We start from the raw sequence: 23,117 nt of genomic DNA on the forward strand, positions 1-23,117 counted from the left end.
CACCTCGATTAGGGAGGGAAGGGGGAGGGGTCTGCAGTAGCAGGCGTGAACGTATCCCTCAGTGCTCGCTTAGATAGCATTTTTTTTTGTTGCTTCAGATTCTTAAGCCTATACTAGTTATTCTGCAAATCAAGAAGTATTAGTTTAGTGCATTTGCAGCGTATGAAGAAATTGCCTGCAGCAGGAACCTACTGATAGCTATTATTCCGCCCCGCAGACAATCCAGAATCAACCATCATCGTGTGTTCAGTTTCTTTTGAAATCGACCTATTCCTCAGTCAGTCATTGTAGTAGTCATTGCTTATCCTGAATCCAAAGGATCACGACACAAACTATCGGTCCTCACTGGCAGGAATCCAGCTCATTTTACTTTCCAGTAGTTTAACGTTTTGGGAAAGTTTTTTTAAATCAAAAATACTCATTCAGAACAATAACTGTCTCCTTGAATACCTCTTTGGCATTGTGTAGTTATTTCCAGCATACTTTCTTCTCTTTTGATCCAGATCCAGGAGCTTTTGCCTTTAGTTCACATTTGTACAATTCTTTGATTGTTAATCACTAAATTGATGCCTTCCTCTTTCCCAAGAGACAACGGTTGGATTTGCTCCATCTGACACCTTCTGTGCCTGACCTGGAATTATTTTAGTTTGATATAACTTGTGAATATTGGATAATTGAAATTATCTACTATTGTTCCTCAAATGCTTTTGCACTTCAGAAACAAGATGAGAGATTATTGTCATACCCATAAGTATAATGGTCAAATGGTCTTGGGTATTCTATGCCTCTAGAATTTAGAAGCATAAAATTTGTACTTCCTAAAAAGGGACAAAATTCTTGTAAGGCTTGATAAAAATTAAATCAGAAGGATTTTTTTATCTCTGGCTAAGGATTTTATAACTGAGTTTACTGTCTCATAGTAAGAGGTAGGCCATTTCGGATCTAAATGTGGAAAAAATTCTTCAGGTACAAGGGGCCAAGTTAACTTCACCAGTTCCTGTTTCCTATATTGTTTTGATCATGCTGGCCTCTAGAGCAGATAGATTTTTTAAAATTCTGCCACTGCCCTTTCAGTCCATATTTGGACTTTTGTATATTAATTCCACACTTACTAGAATGTAGCCCCAGTCTTTGATTTCTTATCTCAATACAATTTGTCTGATTTTCTTCACCAGGATCTGGTGAAGTTGGTTCAGATGGACAACCAAACCTGTGCATGTTATTTCCAAAAAAGTCTTTACAATTGTACTCAAATCCTTTTGAAATAAGACCAGGATACTGTTTGTCTTTCAGCTTTATTTGTTGTGTCATCAATGGTTTGCATATGATGACTTACAGGTTCCTCTGAACACCAGTGCTTTTCTGTTTAAGTTTAAAAATTGTTACGCTTTTTTTCTACTGATGTGCACATTTGCTCTTTTTCTTCTTTGAGTGGAAGAGTGGGTACAGTACCAAAGTGATTGCTCTTGTTCTTCAGTTCAACCCATACTCATTATTGGATTGAAGTAAAACATGAAAACCTGCAGACCCCATGGTTTAAGTATTATTCATTATTGGATTTATCACTGACTATCTTCAAGTTCATTTATTTATCATCTGATGAAACATATTCTCTGGTCCTTGGTGCCACACGCCACAAACGCATACAGCCATAACACACATACAAACAGTATATACACAGTACGTATATACAAATATTAAATATTATTGTTAAATAATCTTGTTCTCAAGATCACTATCTTAAAATATTCTGTACTTCAGTTATTTTGGGTTAGCATATTTGTGAAGACTAATAAAAAATATTGTGGAAATGAAGTGTGAGATCCAAAACTGTAAAGCATTAGAATTAGATTGAAGTACATTAGGATTTTCTGTTTATTGAAAGGTATTTCAAAGTAACAATGCTGTTGTAATTTTGGGCCAAATGGCAAGCCTGAACAAATGCATTTTTGGGAATTCAAACAATTGGTAGTCCCAAACAACCAGCAAAAAAAATCACAGAAAGTAAATAGATAAAAAAATATGGAAGTTTAAAATTGGCGCGCTTTGCCGCACCAAACATGCAGTAAGCAATCTCATGCAAGCAGAAAAGACACTTATCTGGCACCTACCAATCTGCATAGGTGCTGGATAACAGGGGTTTTACTGTATTAGGATGGAAAAAATTGGGGGAAATCTCCACAGTGAAAAAGCAACTTTGATTATGGTTGATATAGAAAACATTTTAATCTAGATCTGCTGTTCTCAATTTTTTTTGACTATGGCCCTCTTTGGATTCTGCTCAAAGTTTATGGGCCAACCTCCAAGTTTAATTGGTTTCTTCCTTATTTCTTTCTTACCAGCAACATAAATATTTTATGATTTCAATCTGTGCCCCCCCCCCAAAACTTATACTATGGCCCCCTGGGGGGGAGGGGGAGCGGGTGCAGTATGATGGTCCCCCATTGAGAATGGCTGATCTGGATTATCCACAATGAAAATATATCAAAATTTTTTCTCTTCCATGTTTTTTTTAATTTAAATTTAGACATTCAGCATGGTAACAGGACATTTTGGCCCCCGAGTTCATGCCACCCAAATATACACCCCTGGTATGTTTCGAATGATGGGAGGAAACCAGAGACCCTGGGTAAAACCCATGCAGACACGGGGAGAATGTACAAACTTACAGACAGGATACGATCTGAACCCCGGTCCTAATCGCTGGCGCTGTAAAGGCATTGCGCTAACTGCTATGCCAACCGTGCTGCCCAACTTAAAGATTATTACAGCCCCTGTTACAGATTATTGTCTAATAGAACACAGAATAGATGTCATCATGATAAATTGGCTACTGATTTGATTTGCATTTTGTTAATTGACATGGTGTCAAGAAGTCGGAAGTACAGTTCCATTCTCACGAGTCAAAAGTTTGCCATCAATTCCATGAGCCTTAAATTCAGATAGCTGTCTTCTAATTGTAGGTTTTCTCAAAGTCTTTATTAATAATATGTATAGCTATCATAACGATTAACGCAATGGTATTACAGCACCAGTAACCTGAGTTTGAATCTGTCACTGTCAGGAGTTGGAATGTTCTCCATGTGACTCCAGTTTCGTCCCACTTTCCAATGATAAATCGAGATTGGAGATTAATTTGTGTATTTGGGCACTTGTGGGATGGAATGTTACTGTGATGTATCTCTAAATTTTAAAAAATAAATATTCCTCTGTCTGGTACTTTATTTAATGCTTTCTGAAAATATATTCATACTTAGCTGGCATGAACTTTTCCAAGCTGACTTTCTTCAGTCAATGGATAGTTTTCAAGGTTTTTAATTGTTCTTTGTTTGATTTCAAGATCTTGACAGTCAAAATAAGAATATTGAAATACTCTCAGTGAGAGATGTTGGTGATCATAGTTTATATTCAAAGCCAAGATTGATGAATTTCTGGGATCTAGGGAATGAATGGATTTGGGAATTGGGCAGAAAAGTGGAGATGGATGATCAGATTTGGGAATTGGGCAGAAAAGTGGAGATGGAAGAAATGCTGTCACAAACAAAGAATTAGTGAGACATCCAAACAGAAATTGTCATCAGGCAGATGCAGCATGGATTAAGGAAAGGACAGGTCATGTTTGACAAATGTACTTGAGTTCATTTTTAAAAATTTTTTATTTTTCACACTATAAACCACATTGATCAAGATACATACATTTTTCTTTTCAAATATATAGTGTCGTTTTCTCCCCCCCCCTTCCCATCCCACCCTCCCTACCTCCCCTCCCATTCATTTAAAGTTCAGAATCTAAGATACATTAAACCCATCAAACAATGTTGTCACTCAATAAAAATAAACAAGAAATTCCACTGAGCCAGTTCTTTTCATTTCCTTCTCCTTCTGTCATTTTAGGTGGTAGATGTCCCCGGTAGGTTTTCTCTATTGTGTTTCATGTATGGCTCCCATATTTGTTCAAATATTGTAATATTATTTCTTAAACTATATGTTATTTTTTCTAATGGAATACATTTATTCATTTCTACATACCATTGTTGTATTCTCAAGTTATCTTCTAATTTCCAGGCTGACATGATACATTTTTTTGCTACAGCTAGGGCTATCCTAACAAATCTTTTTTGTGCAACCAAATCAAGTCCAAATTCTTTGTTTTTTATGTTACTTAGGAGGAAGATCTCTGGGTTTTTTGGTGTATTGCTTTTTGTGATTTTATTTAATATCTGGTTTAGATCTTCCCAAAATTTTTTCACTTTCTCAAATCTCTAGATTGCATGAATTGTTGTTCCCATTTCCTTTTTACAGCGAAAACATCTGTCAGATACTGTTGGGTCCCATTTATTTAACTTTTGAGGTGTAATGTATAGCCTGTGTATCCAGTTATATTGTATCATATGTAACCTTGTGTTTATTGTATTTCTCATAGTTCCAGAGCATAACTTCTCCCATGTTTCCTTCTTTATCTTTATGTTTAAATCTTGTTCCCATTTTTGTTTAGTTTTACCATTTGTTTCCTCATTCTCCTTTTCTTGCAGTTTAATATACATATTTGTTATAAATTTTTTGATCATCATTGTGTCTGTAATCACATATTCAAAATTACTTCCCTCTGGTAACCTCAGACTGCTTCCCAATTTGTCCTTCAAGTAGGATTTCAGTTGGTAGTATGCCAACACTGTATCGTGAGTTATATTATATTTATCCTTCATTTGTTCAAAGGATAATAATTTATTTCCCAAAAAACAATTTTCTATTCTTTTGATCCCTTTTTTCTCCCATTCTCTAAAGGAAAGGTTATCTATTGTAAAAGGGATTAGCTGATTTTGCGTCAGTATTAGTTTTGGTAATTGGTAATTTGTTTTATTCCTTTCTACATGAATCTTCTTCCAAATATTGAGCAGATGATGTAATACTGGAGAATTCCTTCGTTGTACCAATTTTTCATCCCATTTATACAATATATGTTCAGGTATCTTCTCCCCTATTTTATCTAGTTCTAATCTGGTCCAATCTGGTTTTTCCCTTGTTTGATAAAAATCTGATAGGTATCTTAATTGTGCGGCTCTATAATAATTTTTAAAGTTTGGCAGTTGTAAGCCTCCTTGTTTATACCATTCTGTTAATTTATCTAGTGCTATCCTCGGTTTCCCCCCTTTCCATAAAAATTTCCTTATTATTTTCTTTAACTCCTTGAAGAATTTCTCCGTCAAGTGTATTGGCAATGCCTGAAATAGGTATTGTATCCTTGGGAAAATGTTCATTTTAATACAGCTTATCCTTCCTATTAGTGTTAGTGGCAAGTCTTTCCAATGCTCTAAGTCGTCCTGTAATTTTTTCATTAGTGGATAATAATTGAGTTTATATAGATGGCCGAGGTTTTTATTTATTTGTATACCTAGGTATCGTATTGCTTGCATTTGCCATCTGAATGGTGATTCTTTCTTAAATTTTGAGAAATCCGCATCATTCATTGGCATTGCTTCACTTTTATTTGCGTTAATCTTGTTTCCCGACACTTCTCCATATTCTTTCAATTTCTTATGTAATTCTTTTATTGATATTTCTGGTTCTGTTAGGTATACTATAACGTCATCTGCAAATAAACTGATTTTATATTCCTTGTCTTTTATTTTTATCCCTTTTATTTTATTTTCTGTTCTTATCAATTCTGCTAGTGGTTCTATGGCTAACGCGAACAATAAGGGCGATAGTGGGCATCCCTGCCTTGTTGATCTGCTATTTTTTTTAAACTTTATTTAAAATTTTATGACATGAATAAAATAAAAATTACATTTAAAGAAATAATAAAAAATAAGATTATAAAAATTAGAATACTACATCATTAAACTACACAAATTAACCCCCCCAATAATTATAACACAACATTAATCATCTAATTTAAAATTATCCAACCCTCCCCCCAAAATAAAGAGTGAAGAATTAATTAACAATATTGTAAATAAAATAGAAAAAACCCCACTTACAAAAATAGGATAAAACTTAACAACAAAAAAAATTACTAACAACAAAAAAAATCAATACTAAAATAATACCCTTAAACATATATTTAAATCAAACATAATACATGTATTTAACAAATGAAATCCACTTTAAAACTAAGTTCAAATATTAAAATCATGTATCAACCACATATCTATTATTCAAAAAAATCATAATTAATAATACATAAATACAGAATTTCCATTAATACCAAGTTTCATTTATAATTCATCGAGAGAACAAACACATCCCTTAGAAAAACAATCAGATAAACTTTTTATTCCCTTCCCCTCCCCTTATATAAAAAAAAGAAAAAAGTTCAAACTCTTATAAAATTCTCCATATTCTTCATTTATAACATCTTCAAAATTCTCTATCGAAATTAACTTAATTTTATTAAACTCTTCTCCCTCAATGTATTTGTACTTAATTTTCTTCTTTTTCTTCTTATCACCTTTCCCCTCATCTTCCTCTTCATCTAATTCAACATCCTCAATTTTTGACTTATTATCTTCTGTGACATCATCCTCTTAAAAAAGAAAGAAAAAACAGAAACCCCCCCCCCAAAAAAAGAGAAAAAAAAGGAGAGAAAAAAACCCTCCTAATTCCCTCTCAATTACAATCAGAAAACAAAAAGAGTTTAAAAAAAAATAATAATAAAATAACCTTCACTTCTTAACCCAAAAATTAAAAAGAAAAAAAAACAGTTCGGAGGTCACAACTACCTCCTCCTGTTTAAACCGCCCAAAGCGGTAACTCCCCCAAAATATTGGGTGTGAGATAACTCACAGGTAGCTGATGACTTCTGGAAACTAGTGCCCACCCAGTTCCCTCTCCCAACTCCCATTTCATTAAACTATCATAATTATTTAAACTATTTAAACTCTTCTCAAAAAAAAGATAAAAGATTTATTTTTTTAAATCAACATTACCACTTCGGTCACCATTGCTTCCATTTCTTTTAAAAAACTGGATCCCACCTTACATCTCTACTCTCTTTGGAGACCTTGAAGGACTACATCGTTCCTGAAACTGCATGATTGGTAGAGACTGAGCAAAGTCCATAACCTCTTTAGGATTGTCAAAGAACTTTGGCTAATTTCCATCCTAAAAAATCTTCAGTACTGCAGAATACCTGAATGTTCCCTTATGTCTTTTTTTCCACAACCGTTCTTTCACAGAATTAAATTCGCGTCGTTGAAATATAATTTCTTGACTCAAATCTTGATAGAAGAAAACAGGATTATTCTGAACCATCAAAGGAGATCAATTTTGCTGGGCATTTCTAATAGCCGTACGTAAAATTGTCTCTCTGTCACAATAGTTAAACAACGGATCAAAACAGATCTTGGATTCTGTCCTGAAAAAGATTTTCTTCTTAAAACTCTATAAGCACGCTCCAGTATTAAACCTTCAGGGAATTTATCCTGTCCTAACACTCGTGGAATCCATTCAGTAAAAAATTTTCTTGGATCTGGTCCTTCGATGCCTTCTGGCAAACCAACAATTTTCACGTTGTTCCGTCTAGATTGATTCTCCAAATAATCAACCTTTTTTGCTAAATTTTTATTTTGGATCTGCAATGTTTCAATTATTCTATTTTTTCATCTTGCAGTTGATCCTGTGCATCGACTAAACCTTGATCACACATTTCAAATCTTTCAATGGTTTCAAGCTTAAAAGCTCCATTAATGACTTCTGCCATTGCATTAATCTTGGAAATAAACAGGTTCACAAAATTAGCTAAGTGACTTGATATAGAATATATCTTATCTTCAAGATCCTTAACAGACATTTCAACAGAAGTAGATTCAGGCATAATGGGGTCTTGCTGTTCCTTAGAGACCACAGGATCTTCTGTCCCTTCCCTTAATTTAGTATCTTTTCTAGCAGTTTGACTTCGTATAAAAATCCCTCTCAAAGTCCCCCCAGCAATGCCAGGAGACTGAAGATCAGGGTTATCTTTAAGCCAAATCTCTTTAATCATCTTCACTGAATCGATGTCTGGAAAAACCGTTGAAATTAAAGATGCATTTTGCAGCGCCACCACTATAACAGTCGAATGACAACTCTTTAACTCTCCAGCTGGTGGCGCCCCAGCTGATTCAACTGTCAAAGCCTCAGCAACAACACCTGCAGTGGCCACCGTGCGAAACACTGGCACCCGTCCAGCCCCTTGTTCTGAAAGCTGTTGGGTGCGACCTTCAGAGAGCCTCACTGGCTTAAAACGAAGCTTCAATGCCGAACTCTGCACGTCCTCCTCTGGATCCATTCTATGTTGAGTCCTGGCTTCTTGTAAACAAGTAGACTCAGACAATTTCGGAAAATGTAGTTTTTTAACAGTCTGTTGATATTTTCTTTTACCTCATTTTTTGCATATAAACCATTAGGCACTAATCCAACACCTTATTATTTATAAACTTTTAAAAGAACTTTAACGGGCACTTAAAGACAAAACAATAAATCAGAGTCAGGAGAGGTCTGGAAGGCACGTCTGTTCCCTACGCCATCTTGCCACCCCCCCCCCCCACTTATTGATCTGCTTAAGTTAAATTGCTTTGATATATATCCATTTACTGTCACTTTCGCCAATGGCCCCTTATATAATGCTTTAATCCAATTAATATATTTCTCTGGTAAACTGAATTTTTGTAGTACTTTGAATAAATAATTCCATTCTACTCTGTCAAAGGCCTTCTCTGCGTCGAAAGCAACCTCTACTGTTGGAGCTTTATTTCCTTCTACTGCATGAATTAAGTTAATAAATTTACAAATATTGTCTGTTGTTCGTCTTTTTTTAATAAATCCAGTTTGGTCTAGATTTACTATTTTTGGTACATAGTCGGCTAATCTGTTTGCTAATAGTTTAGCTATTATCTTATAATTAAATATTGGTCTATATGACGCTGGTGCGAGTGGATCTTTCCCTGTCTTTGGTATTACTGTAATTATTGCTGTTTTGCATGAATCTGGTAAGCTTTGTGTTTTTATCAATCTGGTTGATTACTTCCAGGAGGGGAGGAATTAATAAATCTTTAAATGTTTTATAGAATTCTATTGGGAATCCATCCTCTCCTGGTGTTTTATTATTCGGTAGTTTTTTTATTATCTCTTGTATTTCTACTATTTCAAATGGTTCTGTTAATTTATTTTGTTCCTCTATTTGTAATTTTGGTAGTTCAATTTTAGTTAAAAATTCATCTATTTTGTCTTCTTTCCCTTCGTTTTCAGTTTGGTATAATTGTTTGTAGAATTCTCTGAAGTTTTCATTAATCTCCGTTGGATTATATGTGATTTGTTTGTCTTTTTTCCTTGATGCCAATACCATTCTCTTGGTTTGTTCTGTCTTAAGCTGCCATGCTAGAATTTTGTGCGTTTTTTCTCCTAGTTCATAATATTTCTGTTTTGTCTTCATTATGTTCTTCTCCACCTTATATGTTTGTAGTGTTTCATATTTTATTTTTTTATCTCCCAATTCTCTTCTTTTAGTTGTGTCTTCCTTCATTGCTAATCTCTTCCTATATTTGCTATTTCCCTTTCCAACTGCTCTGTTTCCTGACTGTAGTCCTTCTTCATCTTGGTTACATAACTTATTATTTGCCCTCTGATGAACACTTTCATTGCGTCCCATAGTATAAACTTATCTTTCACTGATTCTGTATTTATTTCAAAGTACATTTTAATTTGTCTTTCAATGAATTCTCTAAAATCCTGCCTTTTAAGTAGCATGGAGTTTAATCTCCATCTATACATTCTTGGAGGGATGTCCTCTAACTCTACTGTCAATATCAGGGGTGAGTGGTCCGATAATATTCTAGCTTCATATTCTGTTTTTCTTACTCTGTCTTGCATACGAGCTGATAACAGGAATAGGTCTATCCTTGAGTATGTTTTATGTCTACCCGAATAATATGAATATTCCTTTTCCTTTGGGTGTTGTTTCCTCCATATATCCAAAAGTTGCATTTCTTGCATCGATTTAATTATAAATTTGGTTACTTTGTTCTTTCTGTTAATTTTTTTCCCAGTTTTATCCATGTTTGAATCCAAATTAAGGTTGAAATCCCCTCCTATTGGTATGTTCCCTTGCGTGTCTGCTATCTTCAAAAAAAATATCTTGCATAAATTTTTGATCTTCTTCGTTAGGTGAATATACATTGAGTAAATTCCAAAACTCCCAATATATCTGACATTTTATCATTACATATCTCCCTGCTGGATCTATTATTTCCTCTTCTATTTTAATTGGTACATTTTTACTGATTAATATAGCTACTCCTCTAGCTTTTGAATTATATGACGCTGCTGTTACATGTCCTACCCAATCTCTCTTTAATTTCTTGTGTTCTACTTCAGTTAGATGTGTTTCTTGTACGAATGCTATATCAATTTTTTCTTTTTTTAGTAAATTTAACAGTTTCTTCCTTTTGATTTGGTTATGTATTCCATTAATATTTAAAGTCATATAGTTCAACATAGCCATTTCATACTTTGTTTATCTTTCCTTTCCGTTTCCTCATCACCATCTTCCCTTCTTATCCATTTCTGCTTTCTTTTTTTGAACACATTATAAGACAACATTTCTAAAACATAAAATATTTCCACTATTCTCATATCTAAAATTCCTTTAATCCCAATAGTCCCTCCCCTTTCTGAGTTGCCCTTTGTCCCTTGTCAGGCAACCACATCTGCCCTCTCCATTTGGATTTGCGAATTCACTCGCAAGCGTCAACTGATTTCGCAGTGACTGTAATTCTTCCCCACCCGGTCCCCCCAGAAAAAGATTTTAATCTTCATATATAACAAAGGTCACTCTCTTAATTCCCTCCTTACTTCCTTTCTTCCCTTTCTTTCCCTTCTTAGTTCTTACCTATACTCTATTTTTTATATATACACATATATATACATACACACATACATATAGTTTGTTGTCATTTTTGTTCCGATAACAATCTAGCTTTATATTCCATTTTCTTAGCTCTTCCTTGAATGTGGGCTGATAACAGGAATAGATCTATCCTTGAGTATGTTTTATGTTTACCCAAATAATATGAATATTCCTTTTCCTTTGGTGTTGTTTCCTCCATATATCCAAAAGTTGCATTTCCTGCATTGATTTAATTATAAATTTGGTTACTTTGTTCTTTCTGTTACTCTTTTTTCAAGTTTTATCCATGGTTGAGTTCAAATTAAAGTTAAGATCCCCTCCTATTAGTATATTCCCTTGTATGTCTGCGATCTTCAAAAAGATATCTTGCATAAATTTTTGATCATCTTCATTAGGTGCGTATACATTGAGTAAATTCCAAAATTCTGAATATATCTGACATTTTATCATTACATACCTCCCTGCTGGATCTATTATTTCCTCTTCTATTTTGATTGGTACATTTTTATTGATTAATATAGCTACTCCTCTGGCTTTTGAATTATATGATGCTGCTGTTACATGTCCTATCCAATCTCTCTTTAATTTCTTGTGCTCCATTTCAGTTAAATGTGTTTCTTGCACGAATGCTATTTACAATTTTTTCTTTTTTCAGTAAATTTAGCAGTTTCTTCCTTTTGATTTGGTTATGTATTCCATTAATATTTAAAGTCATATAGTTCAACGTAGCCATTTCATACTTTGTTTATCTTTCCTTTCCGTTTCCTCATCATCACCTTTCCTTCTTCTCCATTTCTGCTTTCTTGTTTTGAACACTTTATAAGATAACATTTCTAAAACATCAAACATTTCCCTTATTCTCCTATCTAAAATTTTTTTAACCCCCTATCCCCTCCCCTTCCTGAGTTGCCCTTTATCCCTTGTCGGGCAACCACATCTCCTCTCTCCATTTGGATTTGCGAATTCACTCGCAAGCGTCAACTGATTTCCCAGTGACCGTAACTCCTCCCCACCCAGCCCCCCCCAGAAAAGATTTTAATTTTCATATATAACAAAGGTCACTCTTAATTCTCTCCTTACTTCCTCTCTTCCCTTTCTTTCCCTTATTAATTCTTATCTATACTCTATATATTTTCCTTTAAATACGGTCATTTTTACTCTCGTTACATGTCTTCATCTCTCTGTCTGTTTTGTAGTTGTTTTGCAAATTTTCGTGCTTCCTCCGGATCCGAGAATAGTCTGTTTTGCTGCCCTGGAATAACTATATTAAGTACCGCTGGGTACTTTAGCATAAATTTATATCCTTTTTTCCATAGGATCGCTTTTGCTGTATTAAACTCCTTTCTCTTATGTCTGGATAGAAAAAAATTTTTTGTCTTTTATTTTCTTCATTGCTTTCTCCAATATATTTTCTCTTGTTGTATATCTTAGGAATTTTACTAAAATGGATCTTGGTTTTTGTTGTGGCTGTGCTTTTGGGGCTAATGTTCTATGTGCCCTTTCTAATTCTGGTCTTCCTAGGACCCTGGGGATCCAATCTTTTATAAATTCTCTCATATTCTTGCCTTCTTCATCTTCCTTAAGGCCCACTATCTTTATATTATTTCTTCTATTATAATTTTCCATCATATCTATCTTCTGAGCTAACAGCTCTTGTGTCTCTTTAACTTTTTTATTAGATTCTTCTAATTTCTTTTTTAAGTCCTCTACTTCCATTTCTACGGCTGTTTCTCGTTCTTCCACCTTGTCCACTCTTTTTCCTATATCTGACATGACCATCTCTAATCTATTCATTTTTTCTTCTGTACTTTTAATTCTTCTTTTTATTTCACTAAATTCTGTGATTGCCATTCTTTTACTGATTCCATATATTCTTTAAAAAAAATATATATCCATTGTCTTGCCTTTCCCTTCTTCCATTTCTCTATGTTCTTCTTCTTCCTCTGGGTTGGTCATCTGTTGTTTCCTTGTTTTCTTTTTACTCTCTTCTTTCTTGTTCTCGTTGTTTTCTATGTTCTCTTCCTGCTGTTGTGTTGTAGCTGTCATTCTCAGCTGTGGAGATCGACTCCTCAGCTGGTCCGCCCTCCCGTCAGTGCTTTTTTTGTCATGCGCATGCGCGGTTGCGCACTTTTGCTTGGCTCCGCGAGCCATTTTTGTAGTCCCAAGCTCGGGACTTCGACTGACCTTAGGGAGCGGGCTTCTCTCTCCGCGGCGGGCCTCCTCGGACAGGTAAGGCCTTCACCTTCTTCTTCCGACGTCCTTTCTTCTTCTCTTCTTCCCACCTTTACTTTCACTTTATTTTAATTTTTATGTTTGTGCCTTTGTGTTTTGTGTATTTTTTTTAAACTTTTCCGGAGAAGGCTGGAGTTCCCGACCGGCCACTACTCCATCACGTGACTCCCCCTACTTGAGTTCTTTGAGGATATATAAGCAGCATTCCACAGCGGGGGACAAGGGCTGTTGTATGTTTGTATTTCCATAAGGAAGCTGCTGCATGAAAGACGACCCTAAGATAAAATTGCATGGAGTTAGGGGTATTGTTGGGCATAGGATGGATAGAGAATTGATTAACCAACAGAAAACAGAGAGTTGAGATCTGTATTTCTCTGGTTTACTATCAGTGGTGAGTGGCGTGCTGTGGAAATCAGTTCTTTAACTGTTCATGAGGTATATTAATGATTTGGAAGAGTATAGTATGTCTAACTTTGCTGATGACACGAAATTGAGTAGACAACCAAATTGTGAAGATAGAGTTTTCAGAAAGATGTAGATAGTCTCAGTGAGTGAGCAAGGGTTTTACTGATGGATTACAATGTTAGTAAATGTGAGGTCATCCACTTCAGAAGAAAAATAAAAGATTGTAGCAGGCTGACACAGGAAATAGCCGTCGAACGCGACAATCAAACAAGCATCACACAGGATGGGAGACCTGCTTCCATAGGCTGCAGTACTAGCGGCCGAATTAACCAATCACTGTCAGTGGATTGCAGGGGGTCCAATCCAGGCCTGCAGATATGAGGCGGGCAATCGGGAGCCAACTCCACTCAAGCCACGCCTGGTGGTGACGTGGCCGACCGCCTATAAAAGGCAGAACTGCATCTCAATGAACTTAGGGCCAACTAAACTCTCTTCGTGTGAGAGCTTTCTTTCCTATTATAACCTTGAGCTATAACCGTAGCGACTCGCTGCGATGGTGACCCCGATTGGTCCAATTGGACCCGACAATGGAAGATCAACCAACAATCAACGTGGTATTGTTGAGGCTGCTGGGCTTCTGGACATCGCAACCATGGGTGTGGTTCCAGCAGGCTGAGGCACAGTTTGCCATTCGCTGGATCTCAATCAATGACACGCACTACTACCGCAAGGTCAGCACCCTCAATCAGGACACTGCAGTCTGCATCATCAACATCCTCCAGCAGCCCCCAGAGCAAGGGAAATGTGTGGTCATCAAGGAGCTATTAACCTGCACTTTTGGGCTTTCAAAGTGCGAGCATGCAGCCCAACTGCACCTAGACGGTTTGGGGAACAGGGCTCCTTCCACCCTCATGAGCGACATGCTCGCTCTCAATGATGACCACACCGCATGCCCGCTGTTCCAGCAGCACCTTTTCAACAATGCCCAGCCAGGAAGCCTGCCTTTCAAATGACCGGCGACCCGAACGACAAACCCCACTGGTGAGCAGTACTGTTTATATCATCAACGGTGGGGTTCTGAGGCCCATCAATGCCGCTCCCCCTGCATATTCCAGAGAAACGCCAAGGCCGGCCGTAGTTGATGGCTACAATGGCCGGCCAACTGCATAGCCTCCTCTAAATCCAAGACTCCCTGTCAAGCTGTCATTTCTTGGTGGACATGGGGGTACAGTACAGAGCATCCTTCCCCCTTCCAGCCTCGAGAGACACAGTGGGAAAGTGGTCTGAGAACTTCGGGCAGCAAACAGCTCCAACATTAGGACATTCGGCACCTGTATAACTTTGAGGACAGACATTTCAACTGGAAGTTCACGGTGGCAGCTGTACGTCAATCATTTCTGGGTGCTGATTTCTTCAGGGCCAACTCATTACTGGTAGACATTAAGGGGCGTCGGCTGGTACGTGCCCGGACTTTTCAAACTCTCTTGCCCAAGGACCCCCACCTGCACTCGGTGAGTACTGCCAACAACAAATTCACTCAGGTCTTAGCAGATTTTCCCCTCCATCATTACGCTTCATTTCAACTCAGTCGAGTCTAAACACTGGGTGAGACACCAGATCATTACGGAGGCCCTCCTCTCCATGCCAGGGCACGGCATAATGCCCTCCAAGAAACTCAACCTTGCCAGAGAAAAGTTTTGAAATATGGAGGAACTCGCCATTGTGCGGTGCTCCGATAATCCATGGGTCTCCCCCCTCCTCATGGTACCAAAGGCAGCAAGAGGTTGAAGGCCATGCGGAGAGTACAGCAGCCTTAATGAGGCCACCATGGTATTCCATTCCCTATATCCAGAACTTCACCGCTAATTTGCAAGGGGAGCAGATATTTTCTAAGGTGAATATGATCGGATTATCACCCAGTCTACCTGATGACATTCCAAAAACTGCCATTATACCCCCTTTGGATTGTTTGAATTTCTCCGCATGCCATTTGAGCTGAAAAACGCGGCTCAGACTTTCTAGAGTTTGATGGGTGCAGTGGGCTGGGATCTGCAGTTCGCCTTTGCCTATCTTGATGACATTTTAATAGCCAGCCATAATGAGCATTCAGCTCACTTAAGACTGTTGTTCTCCAGACTAAGTGTGTTTGGCTTAACCATCACTCTGGTCAAGTGCCAGTTTGGCTGAGAGACAATTGATTTCCTGGTCCATTGCATTGACCAACATAGGCTAGGACGTTGCCTGCAAAAGTGGATGCATTTTGTTCTTCCCCGGACCATTGACTGTGAAGGACCTGCAAGAGTTTGTAGGTACGACCTCTTTATTCCCCCTCATGGCAGGGCCCAGGAAGAACATGCAATGGACACAGGAGGCAACCAAGGCTTTCCAAGCAACTAAAGACACCCTAGCCAATGCCATCCTCCTTGTACACCTGAGGGCAGCTGTCCTGGCTGCCCTCACGATAGTTTCCTCCAGCACAGCAGTCAGGGGTGTACTTGAGCAACTGGTTAACGAACAGTGCAGCTGCTTGTCCTTTTCAGTAAACACCTCAGGCCACCAGAGCTCAAGTACAGTGCCTTTGATAGGGAGCTGCTTGCATTATATCTGGAAATTCAGCATTTCTGTTACTTCCTAGAAGGCAGGAAGTTCAAAATCTACACAGACCACAAGCCACTCACCTTTGCTTTCAGCAAGGCTTTAGACAAGCAGCAGCAGCACCTGTGCTATATCAGAATTCTCAATGGACGTTGAACATATCGCCAGCAAATACAATGTGGTAGTCGATGCTCTTTATCGTCTGGCTATTCTAGCGGTGCACGCCCCTACCCCAGGCATCAACTTTGTGGCCCTGGCTGAAGCGCAGCAAGAAGACCACAATGTACCAGCGTTCCATAAGGCAATCACTGTCCTCCAACTAGAGGACGTCCAGATTGCCCCAGGTAACTGTATGCTGCTCTGTGATACCTTGACTGGCAAACTGTGCCCTGTCATTCTGGCTGCATGGAGGTGATTTTTTTTTTGATTCGGTCCACAGTTTTGCTCACCCAGCTATCACAACTACAGTTACAATGGTGACCAATAGGTATGTCTGACATGACTTCCGTAAAGAGGTCACTCAGTGGGCCAAACCATGTACTCTGTGCAAGGCATTCAAGGCCCAGAACCACATTAAGGCCCCTCCACATTCTTCAAACCAGCACGCCATCAGTTCCACCACATGCATATAGACAGTGTGGGCTCCCTATATCCAGGTGTGCACGTTCTGAGGATATGGGGGAGCTCCCAGTGGCCACCTTGTCTCAACTGTGCAAGCGCCTGGGCACACTGTCCCAGTTCAGCCCAGAGTGCACAGCCAAGCCAGCACCTTTGTTCCAAAGAACTTTGCAGACTGTCACTACGTATTTGTCCGACGCAGGACTCACCGGCCACCTCTCCAATGGCCTTATGAAGGGCCATTCGGTGTCATCAGATACAACAACTCCACTTGTGTGTTGGACATTGGCGGTCGACCGGCCCACTTGGACTTTAACCAGCTGTCACTCACCTTGCCTCACGGTGCAGGAGCCGGCCTCCAAAAGACAACATTCTGCTCGCCAGTTCTGGTGGGGGGGCGTGTAGCGGCCCGTGGGACAATGCAGGAAATGGCCATCGAACGCGGTGATCAAGTAAGCAGCATGTGGGATGGGAGACTCGCTCCCATAGGCTGCAGTAATAATGGCCGAATCAACCATTCACCATCAGCAGATTGCAGGGGGCCCAATCCGGGTCTGCGGTTCCAAGGCAGCCAATCGGCAGAAAGCTCCACTCAGCCACTCCCCAGTGGTGACATGGCCGCCGGCCTATTAAAGGCAGAGCTGCATCTCAATAAACTCGGTGTCGATCATACTCCCTTCGTGTGAGAGTCTTCTCTCCTATTATAACCTCAAGCTATAACCATGCCATACCTCAAACTATAACTGTAGCGACTTGCTACAAGATCAGATTATTACTTAAATGATGAAATATCACAGCATTATGTGTTGCAGGGAGACATGGGAGTGCTTGTGCATGAATTGCAAAAAGTTGGTTTACTTTTGTGCAAATTAAGCTTGTAACCTGAAAAAATACTAAAGTTTGATAATAATTTTAACCAAGGATGTATGGAGCATTCTGGATGTGAGATATTTAACAACAGATCATCAGCATGAAGTGAAACTTCATTAAACGTGGAGTATTAAAACGTGAGTATCGGTTTTTAATAAATCCTGTTTGGTTGTTGGAGATAATTAAAGGTAAAATATTCTCTAATCTATTTACCAAAACTTTTGAAAGGATTTTAGCATCTACTTTTAATAAACAAAACTTTATTCAAATTCTCTCAGGATAAAAGTGAACTTTTTCCCTTGACTTTTTCCTATCTATGATAATATTCCATTTAAAATGGTGAGGGGATCCTTCACCTATTTAGGTGTTAAAGTTACTAAGATATTAAAGATCTTTTCAAAGAAAACTTCAGTCATCTGTTTAGACAGCTTATCTAAATGGTCTCCCCTCTCTATGTTGCTTGGTAGAATTAATGTCCCCAAAATCCAAAATGAATGTTCTGCCTAAATTTTTATATTTATTCTAGGCAATTCCGATTTTTATACCAAATATATTTTTTCACTCTGTTGAATCTATTATCTCTTCATATGTTTGGAACAACAAAGTCCAAGGTTAAATAAATCTAATTTACAAAAATCAAAAATAGATGGACACTTTGCCTAACCTGAGAAATTATTATTGGGCTATTAATAATAAATGTATTATTTTCTGGATTCATTACATAGATAAATAGTTTTCCCCAGAATGGACATCCATGGAGTTGAAAGGTTTTAACAAATTTGTAACAAATTTAATCTCCCTAATTTCCATTTTTTAATATATTTCCAGTTTAGACATTTTCTGAGAAACCAAGTTACTACTTTTCCATTCTCCATGATATTAATTGTATTGATTTACTTTTTTGGTTAAATCTTTGTCAAAAGGGTTTAATAGGATTCATTTGTGGTTTAATTTCTAAAATATGTTTCATTTCTCTGAATTAAATACATTGCATTTCTATGTATCAAATGCATGGGAGAATGACTTACAAACTATTCTTACTAAAGATATACGGACCAAATGTTTAAAATTGGTCCATTCCTCTTACCTTTGTGCACATCATTCACTTATTCAATTCAAGATAGTATATTGAGCATATTTATCCAAAAGTAAATTAGCTAAGATTTTTACTACGATTACGTGACAGATGTCGTAATGGGGTTGCTTCTTTATTTCGTATATTTTGGTCGTGTTCAGCCTTAGATCACTATTGGAAGGAAATTTTTAATGCATTTTCCCATATTTTATAGGGTGCTATTCAACCTCATCCTATTGCAGCTTTACTTGGTGGGTGATCGAGAACAGTTGATTATCGGTGTCGGCTAGTCGTGTGATAGCTTTTGGCATTTTAATGGCTAGAAGATGTTTCGCTAAGATGGAAGGACTCTAATCCTCCCAGTTATGCTCAATGAATTACCCAAACCTTATCATGCTTAGACCTTGAGATGATTAGATATAATGTTTTGAAAACAGAAAATTAATTAAATGTGGCATGCTTTTATGGAATATTTTAATTTTTAATGAATAATACAGTGGTTTACTATTTTGTATGTAACACGAGAAGCGTTCATAGTCACTTCCTGAATTTGTGTACATATAAGGCAATTCACCAATGTACTATTACTGTTACCCTTTTGTTTAAGGCATCCCAGTGAGTTTTTCTCTTTTTTTTAGTTTAGGATTAGTCAGTTACAGTCTTTTTTGTTTTGCAGGAACAAGAGATATAATATTGAATTCTGTCTGTTTATTTATCATTAGTTGCAATGTTCATTTTTATTCTCGGATACATTGTAATTATTCTGTACCTGTACAGCATATTTTCATCTGGGAAAAGGTTCTTTTGCAACTGTGCAGGGTACTGGTGAGGCTGCACCTGGGGCACTGCATGTGGTTCTGTTTCCTTACTTGTGAAAAGATATACTGGTTTTGGAGGCAGTGTGATAGAGATTCACTAAGTTGTTTCTGGAAATGAAGGCATTAGCCTATGAGGAGAGATCAAGTCATCTAGGATTATACTCACTGGAACTTAGAATGAGAAGGGATCTCTTGGAAATATATAAAATTATTAAACGGATAAATAAGACAGAGACAAGAAACTTGTTTCTGCTGATAGGTGAGGTTAGAACTAAGGACTTGGGAGAGTAGATTTAAGATGGAGATGAGGCAGGACTGTTTTTCCTAGAGTAGTTTGTCGAATTCGATTCAAGATTCCTTTACTGTCATGTAATAAAAACTTTGCAATATTGCACAAAATTTACTTTAGTCTGCCATAAGGCAGGCAGATTCACATTGGCAGAAATTGCCTGAAGCACCTCTTACAGTCAGAGAAAGAGAAGCAAAAGAGAGTCTCCTCAGAGTCCTCGTGTGTTCGGATTCAGCTCCAGCGCTTCTGCAGCCCGCACAGCCACAGCCTAAACCGACGCAACCCAAGTTCCAGATCCGAACCTCTGCCACAATCAGCGCCCTCAGCACCCTCTTGCGTCCCAGTTCATTAAATATATTTAATAAAGAGTTGGATACATTTTTGCTTGGAGGAATTAAGGGTTTGGGGGAAAGGCAGGTAGGTGGAGCTGAGTCGACAACCAGATCAGCAATGATCTTACTGAATGGCAGAGCAGGCTTAATGGGCCAGATCTTCTTCTATAAGTGAAAAGACAAAACTGCTGATGTTGGAATTCTGAAACTTAAAAAAAATGTGCTGGAAATATTCAACAGTTTAAAAGATAAAAAGTCAACAATTCAGTTGATGTCCTTTCGTCAGAACTGAGCACATCAATCTGAAGTATTAACCTGTAGCGACGGCTACTCTGCTTACTGGATAACTCTACAACCAAACGGGTTGAGTTCAGTGAGCAAAAACTGATTTATTGAGGTCTTATGCTCCCAGCCCAGACCTGGCTGAGAACCACGCCTTGGGCCCTGATGCCGCCAGGGTGTCACGTGGACCACAGAGTGTGGGTTTCTAAGCCTGGTGCCGAGGTCGGGAATAAACCCCCGACGGCGCCATTTTGGCCAGCTGGCCCACCACGTGCGTGACATGCGGGCCGGTTTGCCTGCCTAATGGCGTGCTACCACACAGCCCCCACCCAGAACCAGCACCGATGTCCTCCTTTGCCAGGAGGCCTCACTTCTTGGGCTGGGCCGCAACCACTGGCTCATTGGGGTCGAGGCGTGCTGGCTTTAATCTGTCCACAGTAAACAGTTCCCTCTTACCACCAATATCCAGTGTGAAGGTGGATCCTGAATGCTGGTTGACTCTGTATGGTCCTTCGTACGGTTTTTGAAGGGGTGCAGTGGACGGGCCTCGCCTGATAAAAATATTCTGCAGAATACAGCTCACTGGGGACGCAGGAGGCCCGGGTAGTGTGTCTGGGCGGTGGTGGGGGTGTGAAAGAGTCCAAATGGGCCCGGAGGTGGGGAAATAAACTGTGCGGTGACTATTGAGGGCTGTGAGGTGCATTGATAAACTCACCGGGCAGGGCTAGCAGTGCACCATAGACCAGCTCGGCTGATGACGCCTGCAGGTCTTCTTTGGGTGTTGAGCAGATGCCCAGGAGTACCCAAGGCAGCTCATCCACCCATTCGGGGCCGGTGAGGCAGGCCATAAGTACCGACTTAAGGTGGCGGTGCAGTCGCTTGACCAGTCCATTGTCCTATGGGTGATAGGCTATTATGTGATGCAGTTTGATTCCCAGCTTGTTAGCGAGCTGTGCCCGGAGTGTGGAGGTGAACTCCACGCCTCGGTCGCTGGTGAGGTGGGTTGGGACGTCGAACCGGGCAACCCAACCGGTCAGAAGTGCTTGGGAGCAGGAGTCCACGGAGGCATCTGGGATCGCAATCACGTCGGGCCAGTGAGTGGTGCGGTCTATCAATGTGAAAAGATAACGGTTACCTCGGGAAACAGGTAAGGGGGCCGACAATGTCCACATATATGTGGCTGAACCGTTTTCGGACGTGTTTGAAATCCTGCACGGACGCTCTGGTGTGCTTGTGTACCTTGGAAAGTTGGCAATGGGTGCAGGTCCTGGCCCACTTTGCAATCTGCTTTCGAAGCCCATGCCAGACAAAGCATTCTGCCACCATACCAACCATGGACCTGATGGAAGGGTGGGAAAGGTTGTGGATATGGTGGAAGACTTGTCTGCACCACTGCTGGGAAACCACTGGTCGCGGGTGCCCATGGAGACATCGCACAGGACGGTATCGTCACTGAGAGGAGTCGGGAGGTCCTGGAACCGCAGGCCCGTGATGGCAGTCCTAAAGGTCTGCGTCTCTTCGTCGGACTTCTGGTCCCGGGCAACCTGGTCATAGTCTAAGCCAGATGTCAGCGAGCAAATGACCTGTCGGAAGAGTGTGTTGGCTACCATGTTATCTTTCTTCACCTTGTGCCGAATGTCGCTGGTGAAGTCCGACACAAACGACCGATTATGCTGTTGGTGGGCCAACCAGGGATCTCTAGTCATAGAGAGTGCCTGAGTGATGGGTTTGTGGTGGGTAAAAATGGTGAAAGGCCTCCCCTCCAAGAAATAGCAAATATTATGCACAGCGAGGTACATGCCAGCAACTCACGGTCGAAAGCACTATACTTGCGCTCTGGCGGACGAAGAAGTCGGCTGAAAAATGCCAGTGGTTTCCACTGCCCATTAACCTGCTGCTCCAGGACAGCACTGACAACGGTGGCGGAGGCATTGACAGAGAGTGCCGTCTGAAGGTCGGTGCATGGGTGGACAAGCAGGATAGCCTTCGCGAGGGAACCTTTTGTGGCTTTGAATGCTCTGTTAGCCTCTGGAGTCCAGGCGGGCGTCTTGTCCTTGACCACGATGAGGGCGAAGAGTGGCTGCATGATGCGTGCAGCACCTGGAATAAATCGGTTATAGAAATTGACCATATCTGCGAACTCTTGTAGCCCCTTGAGGTTGTTTGGGCACAGGATCTCCCTGATTGCAGCGACCTTCATAGCAGCTGGTGTAGCTCCTTTGGCTGTGATAGTATGGCCCAGGAACTGCATAGACTCTTTCCCGAACTGGCATGGCCGGGTTGATCATTAAGCCGAAGTTGGCCAGTCGGGAGAAGAAGGTGCGCAGGTGAGACTTGTGTTGTACCCGGTCTCTGCTGGCGACAAGAATATCGTCCAGATAAATGAACACGAAGTCCAAATCCCTGCCCACCGTATCCATGAGGCGTTGGAAGGTCTGGGCTGCATTCTTGAGCCCAAAAGGCATTCGTAGAAATTCGAACAAGCCAAAGTGGGTAATGATGGCCATTTTGGGGATGTCCTCGGTGTGCACCGTGATTTGATGATACCCACATAGTAGGTCGACCTTGGAGAACACCCTTGCGCCATGCAGGTTGACAGTAAAGTCCTGAATGTGAGGGATCGGGTAACGCTCAGGTACTGTCACGTCGTTAAGCCGTCGATAATATCCGCAGGGGCGCCAGCCACTGGAAGCTTACAGGACCAGGTGGAGCGGCG

The 23,117-nt window shown here is 39.7% G+C and overlaps 1 protein-coding gene across 7 annotated transcripts in view; it reads left to right on the top strand.

The window, feature by feature from the left end:
* The window catches only part of brd9 (bromodomain containing 9), a 159,107-nt gene that overhangs the window by 498 nt on the left and 135,492 nt on the right, over positions 1-23,117 (top strand). The window lies entirely within an intron of this gene.

The sequence above is a fragment of the Narcine bancroftii genome, chromosome 1 (genome assembly GCF_036971445.1).
Source record: "Narcine bancroftii isolate sNarBan1 chromosome 1, sNarBan1.hap1, whole genome shotgun sequence".
In the NCBI taxonomy this organism is placed as follows: Eukaryota; Metazoa; Chordata; class Chondrichthyes; order Torpediniformes; family Narcinidae; genus Narcine; species Narcine bancroftii.